Source organism: Elephas maximus, chromosome 17, assembly GCF_024166365.1.
Source record: "Elephas maximus indicus isolate mEleMax1 chromosome 17, mEleMax1 primary haplotype, whole genome shotgun sequence".
NCBI classification, from domain to species: domain Eukaryota; kingdom Metazoa; phylum Chordata; class Mammalia; order Proboscidea; family Elephantidae; genus Elephas; species Elephas maximus.
The window spans coordinates 71,650,285-71,662,642 of NC_064835.1; the positions used below are offsets into that span (position 1 = coordinate 71,650,285).

The 12,358-nt window shown below is 44.7% G+C and overlaps 1 long non-coding RNA gene across 3 annotated transcripts in view; it reads left to right on the forward strand.

Annotated features, from left to right (window-relative positions):
- Nucleotides 1-329: 329 nt before the first annotated feature.
- The window catches only part of LOC126061162 (uncharacterized), a 33,773-nt gene continuing 21,744 nt past the window's right edge, over nucleotides 330-12,358 (forward strand). For 2 of the 3 annotated variants that reach the window (XR_007513693.1, XR_007513692.1), the window contains exons 1-3: nucleotides 330-481; nucleotides 1,294-1,482; nucleotides 8,004-8,213. This is a non-coding gene — a long non-coding RNA (uncharacterized LOC126061162). Of the gene's footprint in view, nucleotides 482-1,293; nucleotides 1,483-8,003; nucleotides 8,214-10,145; nucleotides 12,220-12,358 lie in introns of those variants that run through there. The other variant, XR_007513694.1, reaches the window with a different exon arrangement.

Below are 12,358 nucleotides of genomic sequence, written 5' to 3' on the forward strand. Positions count from 1 at the left end.
GGCCGAGAAGTGGCCACGCCCCCGATCCCGCCCCCTCATCCGTCCCTTCTTGGTCCACTGGCCCCGCGGAGGGCGCCTTTGGGACAGTTTAGCCAATCCTGGCCTTCGACTCGATGCCTCGACCAATACACAACCGGCTGCTGCAAGAAGAGCCCACCCTTTGCGTCGCCTGGCCTATAGGAGGCCGGATCTTCTTCTCTGCGCCCCTGACTCAGGTTGGCTTCTTAGGAGCGAGCCGGTCGTGCGAGGGTGCGTGGTCCTGAGGCGAGCGGGTGGGGGGAGGGGGCGCAAGGGGTGGGCGCCGGGAGGCTCCCGCTCGTCGCCTGTAGGCCGCAGCCCGAGTCGCTGATCCGGTCATTCATTCTGCGTTACGGCTGCGTTCCAGCCGCGCCGCTGCCGAGGAGGCGGTCCCAGACTCGCTGTGCGTCTGTTTATATTCGCGACCAAACAACCAGGTGGCGTGTGACCGAGTCCGCAGCAGGTGCTACTGGGCAGAAGCGCCAGAGGGCGAGGTCCCCAGGGCGGGTGGCAGAGGAGGGCTTCGTGGAGGTGGTGGGACTTACGGAGGCTCGGGAAGGATGGGCGGGGTGTGGAGGAACGAAGCGGGAGCTGCAGAGCGGCGCTCTGAGCACCTGCTCCGATGGGAGAGTCGGAGGGGGAGTCGGAGCCAGCCTGGGGAGGGCACGATGCGCATCGTCCCCCAACAGAGAGGCCCGGGCCTCGAATGACACAGCTCTTTGGCTTTCACTGCCCCGCGGGATCCTGGGGCACGGGAACTACCAGCAGGCCAGGCTGGGAAAGGGTCACTTGGTAATCCTTGTCAGACCATTCCTCCCTGCTGGTCATTTTCTCTCAGCAGCCCTGTCAGCGATCTGGCTTCCCCTGAATACTCCAGTTTTACACACAGTTCTGTAAAAGTCTGAACCCCAGCTGTGGGCAGGGAGCTGGGCCCCAGACAGTTTCCTAGGTAAAGTCTTGTTGAGTTTTCCTGAACTTGCCATGACAGTTACAGAGGTGTTCTCCAACCCAGGAGCCACCGACGTTTGTGAGCGAGAGCAGACACTGGCCCACAGATGGTTTTGTTTGGGCAGCACAGAGATTTTATTATTGTTGTTTGGGCAGCCAGGGTTTTTTTTTGTTGTTGTTGTTTTATTTTTTAGCCAGAATTTAAATGTCACAATACAATCTCTCCTTGTTAAGTAACACCCAGCCACTTCTTCACACACATTTGTTACCTGCCTGACATCTGAAGTCATTTGTGTTTGTGACCCTTAATCTTCTTTAAATACACAGAAGACCTCTGGGGAGTTACCTCATCTGACAGGCTGAGACTTGGGACTTTCCCCACCATCACACCCTACTGGACAGAGAAAGGGGCCAAGTCCAAACAGGCAACCAGGTCAGGCAGAGAACCAGGGTGCCAGATCCAAGGAAAGGAGCTTGAAAGAAAAATCAAGGCCAAGTGAATAAGGACTCGGAAAGGTGAGCAAGTCATAAGCAGAATGTGAGCAGAAAGGAAATCATTCTGAAATCTGCAAAAGACCAGCACATTACACGAGCTGTTTGTCAGGTCCCAGGTCAGATCCCACCACCTCCATCAAGCTTCCCCTCATCTCCCAGCCAGTTGTGTTCTCTTACTCCTTTGAGCCCTGCAACGCTGTGTGTACCTCCCCTTGGCCTTGCTTATTTTCTACCCTGTGTGGTTTCTTTATCTGTAAAAGGGGGAATGGAATAGCTATGTCCCAAGGTTGCTTTCTGCTCTGACATTCTGTATTTTTTTTGTTGTTGTGTGCATCTTTTGTTTTCGCCTGACAAGTAATCTTTTCTTTGAGGAATTGCGTGCAATCTCCCAGGTTAGGTGGTTCATAAGGGGTACCATACCCGTCCCCTGCCACCCCCCCGCCAGCCCACTTCCCACCCAGGCCCAGTATAACTATAGATTCCCTCACTTTGTCCTCAGTGATTTCCCCAGGAATGGACACGTGACCCAACCTGAGATGGTCTGATCCCTTGCCTGGGATTTTAGAAGATGAGCTAGGTGAGACAGGCTTTTCTTTCCTCTCATATCTTTAGACTTTGGTGCAGTGAGCCTGAAGCTATGTACAGTTACACTTCCTGCACCAGAAAAGTAGAGAACCAGGCCTGAAAATGGTAGAAACCCAAGGAGATCAGGCAGCAAGTTACTCGGGCAAAACTAGGTTGCACCAACCCTCTGATTAGGGTGCATGTCTACACTTTCGGTGCTCCCATGAATTGCTCTTCAGCTCTTTTCTGGTATTTATGTCTCGTTCAAAGTTTTGGGCTAGACCATTTACTTGGCAGAGTCCCTGGGTCCCTCAATCGGTTAAGCACTTGACTGCTAACCAAAAAGTTGAGGGTTCGAGTCTACCTAGAGGTGCCTCGAAAGAAAGACCTGGCAGTCTACTTGTGAAAAATCAGCCATTGAAAACTATGGAGCACATCAGAATTGATGCCATGCTAACTGGTTATTTACTCGGCCAAGTCTATATGATGTGCTTGTGTCCTAGCTTCTAACGGGCAAGGAGAGCCTCTGGCTTCTACTATGACTTCTGCTGGCCCCTTTGGCTTCTACATGGGAGGAGAGACAAACCTTCCACCAAGAGTCATAGAGTGAGGGGCTTTCCCCAAATGAGAAGGATGTTCACATGCTGGGTAGCCAAAAGTAACTCCACTATTTCCCTTCTCTACTACCAACGGCACTGGGTTACTACCTATTCTAGGTTCCCCTTAACTTTAAGCAATCTCTCATCTGGCCAGGATTCTTTTCCTGGTGGGGTGAACCAAAGGGGAGCCTGTGTGTATATAGTACAGCACCTGTCCGTTACCTTATATCCCTGGCTGTCGGAGTGAGGAGGTGCCCTAGGAGACCTCATACTACTCCTGCCTCTGTGTAATAGCAATGCTGCTTCCCCTTGATAGTCAGGGTCAGTCACCAGCCAACTCTGAGACCTCTGGTGACGCAAGGAACCGTTGTTGTAGGCTCTGATAGAAGCATCGTGCTAAAATATCGAAGACCCCTGATTTGAGGACAAGGAAAGCATATGTTATGGTGGAGCGTTATTACGTATAATTTGAGGGGTGCTGCACCCACATTCACCAACTAGCTGACTGACATCTGTACGCGGCTGTGGAAGAAACAGCCGTGTATGGTCACAAGTTCACAGCACACACTCATCCGGCAGGCCAATGCTACACTCAGAATGGTCTCCCAGCTGGCACTGGAACTCATCTTTTAAAAAATTAAATATTTTTATTTTGTTGATGTAACCCATGCACATATTTTTTAAAAAAATCATGAAGCATTAAAAGACAATTCTGCTGCCCCTCCAACCCTCTTAGTCCTCACTCTCAGAGGCATTCACTTTTAAATCTAGCTTTCTCTTCTGCTATTTATTTCCGTATTTTTGAATAATGTCCAGTTAATTATTGATTTATCAGTTTGGAACCTGATCTGCTGTCTCTTAGCCCTATATAGCCCCTTCCCTGTTTTCCTTTCTTGCAAATACGGGCGTGTTGCCAGCCCTCATGTAACTTCGGGGGGAGGAGAGAGAGTCAAGATCAGCAGCATTAGCCCAAGGCTGATGATTCCTATGAGGTGGAGGTCAGATAGACCTTCTCTCTCTAACCTTTGTACTGATTCTGAGACCAGCCGTCCCTCCCACAGCATTCTCTGCTTTTCTCCTGGGTTCAGTTATTCGTTGCAATGGCCACACAGAACTCAAAGACCTTACTCGTGATTATGGCGTTTATCGGGGAAGTAACAGGTTACAATTCAGCATCAGGATCAACTTAGAAGTATCAGGAATGACTCAGGATACAGTTCTTCAATGAGGATAATTTATCTGCACAGCCTCTCTTGGCCCTTGGCCCTCAATCTTCAGTTCTCAGCCCTTTGCCCTGCTCAGGTAAGTATTACAAAGCTCCTTACCTCCACTGATAAGTGCCTGGAGGCACCCCACTTCTCCATCAAGCCCTCTCCCCAAAGACACTCAGCTCTTGCTCCATGGGTCAACATGCCCACTGTAGCTCCTTGTTCCCTGGGCCAGGAAGCCCACCGTGGCTTTTTGCATCAGTCTCCTGGTTCTGCTGCTGCCGTTTCTCTGCCCCTGGAGTCTGCTATGTTTGCTGCCATTTCTCGCTGTGTCCGGTGTTACAACTCTTTCTGTCTCTTGGGTCTATGAAGTTTTCAGGGACCCTGGGTCCAAAAGATGGGCTCTGTTCCTGGCTCTTCTTGATGGTAGTGAGGTCACCCTCCAATATTTGGGATTTGCTCCCTCTAAGCCTATTGGGATGGCAAAACTGACCAAAACCTCTACAAGAGTTCCATGTATCTTATTTGCATGGTCCTACCCCCCAAAAGGTTCAATGCACCTTATTTGCGTTAGCAAAACCGTTCAATCCCGTTGGTGGGCTACAAGCCCCTTATTTTCCTAGTCCCACCCGATCGTTTTGTGGGATTTACAAGACCATGGCTAGAAGGACTGTATAATAGTAATTCACTGCACTACATTTGTCCACTTTATATTGTTTGGTTTTTAAAGATACTGTGTTTTTGGTGAAAATATACACCATAAAACACACTCCAGTTCAACAATTTATACGTATAATGTTCAGTGACAATTCTTCACATTATGTCAACATTCTCATTATTTCTGTTCTAGTTGTTTCACTCCCATTAACAGTCTCACCATCCCCCAGATTTTCACCTATGCTTTAGAGTAACTGTTGTCCATTTGGTCTCATAGAGATGATGTTTTACAAGACTGCAGTACTCAGGGGTGACCTGTTATTTAGTTAAAAGGTGACTTCAGGGGATAGTTTTACTTCAAGGTTTAAAGAGTATGTTAGGGCAATAGTTTCAGGGATTCCTCCAGTCTCAGTGGGTCCAATACTTCTGGATTCTTTAAGGATTTGAAGTTCTGTTCCACATTTTTATTCCTTTCAGGATCTATCTATTGTGTCCCTGATCAGAACATTTGCTAGTGGTAGCTGGGCACCATCTAGTTCTTCTGGTCTCAAGGTAGAGGAGGCAGTGGTTCATGGAGGCAATTAGTCCTGTAGTCTGGTTCCTTCTCTGATTCTTGAGTTCCTTCTTTTGCTTCAGATGAATAGAGACTAATAGTTGTATCTTAGATGGTCACTCATAAGCTTTTAAAACCCTAGATACTACTTACCAAACTAGGAGGTAGAACATAAATTTTAAGAAGTATATTATGCCTATTGACTGAATGTTCCAAGAAACCATGATCCTAAGTCTTCAAACCAAGACTAATCCCGTGAGGTGATGTCTAATAAGTATCAGTAACTGTAGCCCTTATTTAAATATATATATATATATATATATTTTTTTTTTGGTGGTTGTTTAAAATTATATATAACATACCCAAACCCAAACCTGTTGCCATTGAGTCAATTCTGACTCGTAGCGACTCTGTAGGACAGGGTAGAACTGCCCCACAGGGTTTCTAAGGCCGTAATCTTTACGGAAGCGGACTGCTTCTCTCACGGATATATAACATAGTATTTACCAATTCATCTGTTTTTCATGTGTACAACTTAGTGGCATCAATTACATTAGCCAAGCCGTGCAAACTTCACTGACATTCAGTGCCAACTTTGTCATCACCATAAACAAAAAGTGACTGCTATCTAGAGAATGGCTCCCCTTTTTCCTGCCTTATATTGTTATAGCATAATTTTGAGTTAAGTCAATAGCAATGTATGTCATTGTGACTACGTAAGTATTGTTTACTGCTGAGCCAAGTTCTGTACTATGGCAGTCTCCTCTCATAGTAGTTATTACTCTGGGAGCTAATGATGTACTCATTTGCATAAATTTTTTTATATCCTTGGTTTTGTTTTTGCCAAACTTGGCATATTTCTACCAGTACTTTGTTTTAAAATGCTCACGCTCTCATGTATTCTACCAATTCCATTTCCACCCAGACATGTCCTTCCTTCCTTTTTTTCTTTCTTCTTTCTATCCTCTTGCTCCAACCACAACTCATTACTCTTAAGCACTGTCATCCTCCCTTCTCTAGAAACACCTGTTTTTTTTTTTTTTCTGGTTCAGGAAGATCCAAGACAGGTTGAAATAAACAGATAATGGCTACAAACATCCATATAATGCAACTATAAAAAGAAAGCCAAATACAAATCGAACCTTTTTAACTATTAAATACCCTACAGCGATAAGCAGAGGAGTAATACAGCATGGTATTCTAACATGAACTAAACACAGTATTCAAACAAGTGCAGCTATAAAGAGTGCCACAAGTCAGAAATTCCTTTCCCTTGAGTGTGGGCTGGATTTAGTGACTAGCTTCTAGCAAATAACATGTGACCAAGATGATGGGATGCCACTTTAAGACTGAGTTACAAAAACACAGCCTTCCATCTTCCGTCTTGGACATTCTGTTTCCCTCACTTGCTCTTGTGGAAGCTGGCAGCCATGTTGCAAACTGCTCTGTGGAGAAGAGGTCTATATGGCGTTGAGTGAGGTCCAGCAGCCTGTGAGGAACTGAATCGTGCCAATAACTACGTCAGGGAGCTTGGAAGTGGATCCTTCCTAAGCCAGGCCTTCATGTGAGAACACAGCATTGTGAGAGAACCCGGGCCAGAGGCACCCAGCTAAGCAGTACCTGGATTCCTGACCCACAGAAACTGAGATAATAAATGTTTGTTGTCTTAAGTTGCTATGTTTTATTTATTTATTGTTATGATTTAGGTAAAAGTTTATATAGCTAAGTAGTTTCTCATTAAACAGTTAGTACACAAATTGTTTTGTGGCATTGGTTGCCAACCCCATGATGTGTCAACACTCTCCCCTTCTCCACCCCAGGTTCCCTGTTTCCATTCATCCAGTTTTCCTATCCCTTCCTGCCTTCTTGTCTTTGCTTTTGGGCTGGTGTGCCCATTAAGTTAGTATACATGATTGAACTCTGAAGCACATCCCTCGTGTGTGTTATTGTTGGCCCTGTGGACCTGTCTAATCTTTGCCTAAAGGGTGAACCTCAGGAGTGACTTCAGTACTGAGTTAAAAGGGTGCCCGGGGCCATACTCTCTGGGTGCCTCCAGTTTCTGTCAGTGTCAGACCAGCAAGCCTAGTCTTTTTGTGTGTGTGTGAATTTGAATTTTGTTCTGCATTTTTCTTCTCCTCTGTCCAGGACCCTCTACTGTGATCCCTGCCAGATCAGTCGGTGGTGGTAACTGGGCACCATCTAGTTGTTCTAGGCTCAGTCTGGTGGAGGTTGTGATAGTTGTGATCCATTAGTCCTTTGAACTAATCTTTCCCTTATGTCTTTGATCTTCGTTTTCCTTTGATCCAGCCAGGATGGGACCAGTAGGTGTATCTTAGGTGGCTGCTCATAGGCTTTTAAGACCCCAGCTGCTACTCACCACAGTCGGATGTAAAACATTTTCTTTATAGACTGTGTTATGCCGAGTGAGCTAGATGTTCTCTGAGACCATGGCCCCCAGCCCTCAGCCCAGTAGCTCTGCCTCTCAGGGCATTTGGATGTGTCTGTGAAGCTTCTAGGACTTTGTTCTTGTCAAGTTGTACTGACTTCTCCAATATTGTATACTGTCACCCTTCATTCAAGTTACCACTTATCTGCTATCTAGTTAGTGTTTTTCCCTCCACCCCTCCCCTCCTTCATAACCATCAAAGATTGTTTCTTTCTGTGTGGAAACATTTTCCTGTGTTTTTATAATAGTGGTCTCATACAGTATTTGTCCCTTTGTGATTGACTTATTTCGTTCACTGTAATGCCCTCCAGATTCGTCCACGTTGTTAGATGTTTCACAGATTCATCTTTGTTCTTTATCGTTGCATAGTATTCTGTTGTGTGTATGTACCATAGTTTATTTATCCATTCATCTGTTGATGGGAAGTTGTGTTTTAGAGTAATTTGTTTTGCAGTAGTAGATAACTAATACACTAAGTAAAGGACAGTCATTTTCCTCTTCCAACTTTTCTGTAGATTCGCAGTTTTTCATGCCAGGAGAACAGTTTGGCTAGCACACTGCTATTGGCGCATGGCCACTGCATACTAAATGCTTCACCGCTGACACTGGATGCCGCTGCAGTAAATTATTTCTCAGCTGACCTTTCACTGGAAGGATCCGCATGTGCCCCAGCTCCACTTCCAGGGTGTGGGGCCAGAAAGTACCTGACACATTCAGCTACTGAGGTGAGAATTGTGGCCCTGCCTTCTACCAAGATTCATACACTGGTTGGGGGGAGGGCCTCAAATAGGGAGGTTAGTCAGACAGTTGGTAGACCAGAAAAATAAAAGAGAAGGAAGGAAGCAGGGTGGGAACAGAAAGGAATAGAAGTGGAGGGGAGGGGAGGGGAGGGAAGAAAAAAAAAACATTTACTATACTTCCTTCTATTCCTCTGCTCTCCAACTGTATGGAAGCTCATCTGCTAAAGGAGAGAATAAGAACAACACAAGAGACTTATTTTGGTAGCCAGTTCCTACTTATCTCCATCTCTGCTTGTACCCTCCTGCCAGTATCAGCCCTCCATGTCTGAGTGTCTTTAAAGTTCCAAGAGAGATGATTTGATGGTCTGACTGGTCACTGTTTAATGGAGGGTGTTCTGGTTAACCAAAGCTTTCACTCCAGGCTACTGCAGAAGGTCTAGATTGGCCAATAGCTTGGATGTCCTTGGGACCAGGGCTTACTCTGATCCCTTCACCTGTTTTGGGGATGGTACCAAACGGAACAACTTCTGCTAAGGAGCCCCTAAGTCATGGATGTCAGCAGATATCTTGAGGCTTCGGTAAGGGGGCCCTGTAGAGGAAGAAATTTTGCTTGGCTGATCCACTTCAGTCTCATTGACAAAAATAAGACGTGTGCCTAAATAAATAAATAAATAAAATAAGATGTGTGCCAAAAATAAATAAGTAAAATAAGATGTGTGCCAAGGAAGCTGATTTGGGCTAAAGACAATGAGGTCAGTTTTGCACATGAAATGAATGTAGACCTCTGGATGATGCTGTCTTGTGGTCAATTGGAAACCTGAAGCTGAAGTTCACAAGTCAGGGCTGTGGATGAAGATGGGATGGTTGGTCATATGGACATGATATATAAAACTCCAAACAGGAAAGAAATTTCCACAGGTATGGAAGAGAGAAACTATGGGGCTAGTTGTACTCTGTCTTGTAGGGTCGCTATGAGTCAGAATTGACTCGACGGCACTGGGTGGGTTGGGGAAGAGAGTATAAAGCCAGAAATGCCTAGTGCTTTTGCTATAATGTTGTAGGGTAAAAACATCATAAAGTTTAGTAAAGCAAAAAGAAAGTTTTGCTTGGCTACGTTCAAAGAGGCAAAGGGGGGAATAGACAAGCATGCTGCCCAAGTTCAAGGAATATTACAGAATAAGCAAAAGTGGGAAAACAGACAGGCATGCTGCCACAGCCATGTCCACCCGAGTGCAAAGAATATTGCAGAATAGGCAAGAATGGGAGAATGGACAGGCATGCTGCCACAGCCATGTCTACCTAAGTCTGAGGAACGTTACTAAGTCATCAGTATATATTAGTATTACAAATGGGCAAAACCATAGAAAGTTTCACTTTTTCACTGATTGACTAGAAACTGCCAAATCACCGTAATCCAACATTTTAAATTGTCTTTCTTAATAATTTTTGGTACGGGTTTCAGTAACAACATGAGGGTCCTCATTGGACCAACAAATCTTATATTCACTAAATGCTAATAAAAAAAGATAAGAGTGGTAAGTATATGGGTCTTTCAGTGCTGTGTTTTATGATTTGTTTATGTGGAAGTTTCCCTAGGAGATGTTTTCCAAGATTGCCCTAGCTGTTGTATTTATATCTCAGGTCCAGTTGATGTGCCCTTGTGAGTCTAGCTCTAGCTGCGTCGCGTTTCAGGACAGGGAGTAATGGCTCCAATATTATCTCCTAAACCAGTAATAATATTTATTCTTTCAATCACTTTTATGAGAACTTTGAAAATTTGCAACTGGAATAAACCAGTGAACAGAATGGAATGGGTTTTGCAAACTATGTACTGCCCAGACCTCTGTATCTACAGTGGCCCAAGAGTTCTTGCTTAACATTCACATTTATGACATTGTCTGATTGTTGCCCAATTAGGGTCCGTGCCCTGGAGCAGTCAAGTCAATGAAACGTACTCCAAGTCAGAAAGAGTGACGCCACCTGGACCCGTCAGCAACACAGACTCTCTCTATGGAGTCCTGAAAAGCAATTTTGTATAGCATTTTTTACAAAGGTTAGAAGTGTCTTTATACCCTGCAGATGGCATGGCCAAAGGAGTTATTCATTACAAGATAGTGACAAGAGACTGTATCAGACTAAAGATATACATGTCAGACACCTGGGCTCTGATTTCCCTGTGGGGGGTTGTAAGTCACAGGTGGTCAGACAGAACCAAACAAAGTTATTTGCATCAGATCAAAACAAAGAGCAAAGTCAGTAGCATTAGGTCAAAACAAAGTCATTAACAAAGGTATAGAAGGAGGAGGCAGGTTGAGGAAGGAGAAAAACTTACAGGTTCATCGTGGCGTTAATTATGTCAAGCTCTCAGTCACCTATTTGAAAAGGAGAAAACATGGGGGAGTATTACGGTCACATGAGGTTGGGTAAATTTTGTGGAATAAATTTTTTAATTAAAAACAGGTATTTAATTTCAAGGGTCTTGTCCAGGAACCTAAAAGTTCCTGACCCACAATTGTTCTTGCCTTCAGTGTTGTTGGCCCGTTTTTTTTGTTAACGCAAAATTACTAATCAACTTGTCTTTCCTGTTTGAAGGACAGTGAGTAACACAGCTTATCACCTTGTGATTTAATGGAAAAGACCCCGGGCTTCTCCAAATTATAATTTCAAGAGATCTCAGAGCTAACCAAAAACCAAACCCATTGCCATCCAGGATTCTGACTCATAGTGACTATAGAACAGAGTAGAACTGCCCCATAGAGTGTCCAAGGAGCACCTGGTGGATTTGAGCTGCCCACCTTTTGGTTAGCCATAGCTCTTAACCAATCTTCCACCAGGGTTTCCTTCAAAAAAAAAAAAATCAAACCTATTGCCATTGAGTCGATTCTGACTCTAGAGACCCTATAAGATGGGGTACAACTGTCGCATAGAGTTTCCAAGGCTATATTCTTTATGTTACCTGAATAGCGTCTGTGCCCTGGAGCAGTAGAGCCAATAAAATGTACTCCAAGTCAGAGTGAGAAAGTTTATTCAGGAGATGCATATATCACCGGGGACTGGCAGCAACACAGGCTGTCTCTATGGAGTCCCAAAGGGCAATTTTGACATTAGAGCTTATATAAAATCTTACAAGGGTTACAATTGTCTTTGTAGTCCCCTACCAGACATTTCTTTATTAGGCTAAAGATATACATATCAGATACCTAGGCTCCAACTTCCTGTGGGGGTTGTATGCCACAGGTAGTCCAAACAGAACAAAAGGTTATTTGCATCAGTTTAAAACAAAGAACAAAGTCATTAACATTTGGCCAAAAAAGTCTTTAACACAGGTATGTGAAGGAGGCAGGCAGAGGAAGAACAACTTATAGGTTTATCATGGCCTTAGTTATGTTAAGCTGTCAGTTGCCAGTTTTGAAAGAGGAGAAGACGTGCTGCGGGGGTATTGGGGTCACATTTACAGGAGATTACCACATCTCCTGTGGAGCAACTGGTGGGTTTGAACCAGCAGCCTTTTGGTTAGCAGGCAAGCTCTTAACCACTGTGCGACCAGGTCTCCTTTAACAGTGGGTAAAGGGCCAAAATTTTCCAGAATCTTTTAATGCTAACGCAGTAACCATTAAGTACTTCATCGCCATGGAAGCTTGTATTCATTAAACAAATTATTTCAAAGCCCCTGGATTCTCCATTCTCTGGAAGCAGGCTCCTCTTACATGAGGAAAATGTTTCCTCAGTTTTCAAATTTATTAAATCGTGATGCAATCAAATTTTGTATTAGTCTTGGTTTAATACAAGATTTTATTATTTAACACTTTTTCAGATACTAATACGAGATTTTTACCTCTCCTTCCTCAAGCAGGTGGCAGGGTTTGCGCTCTCTTTCCTCAGGCAAGGCTTGTGGCAAGCTGAAAGCAGAAGTTGCCTGCAAAACACTTCCCTTCCTGGCTTTGTTTTCAAAAGTCTAAACCCATTGAGGTGATTTAATGTCCTGGAGGCACAGGAGACAGGAAATGGCTCTGAGGGAAATCTGAGCAAAATTAGAAGTATACAGAGGAAGCTGATTTGGGGTAAGAGATTTCCTCAGGCTGGGAGAGGAGTCTAGGGGCCCTGCACAGCTGAGACCTGTGCTCTGCTCC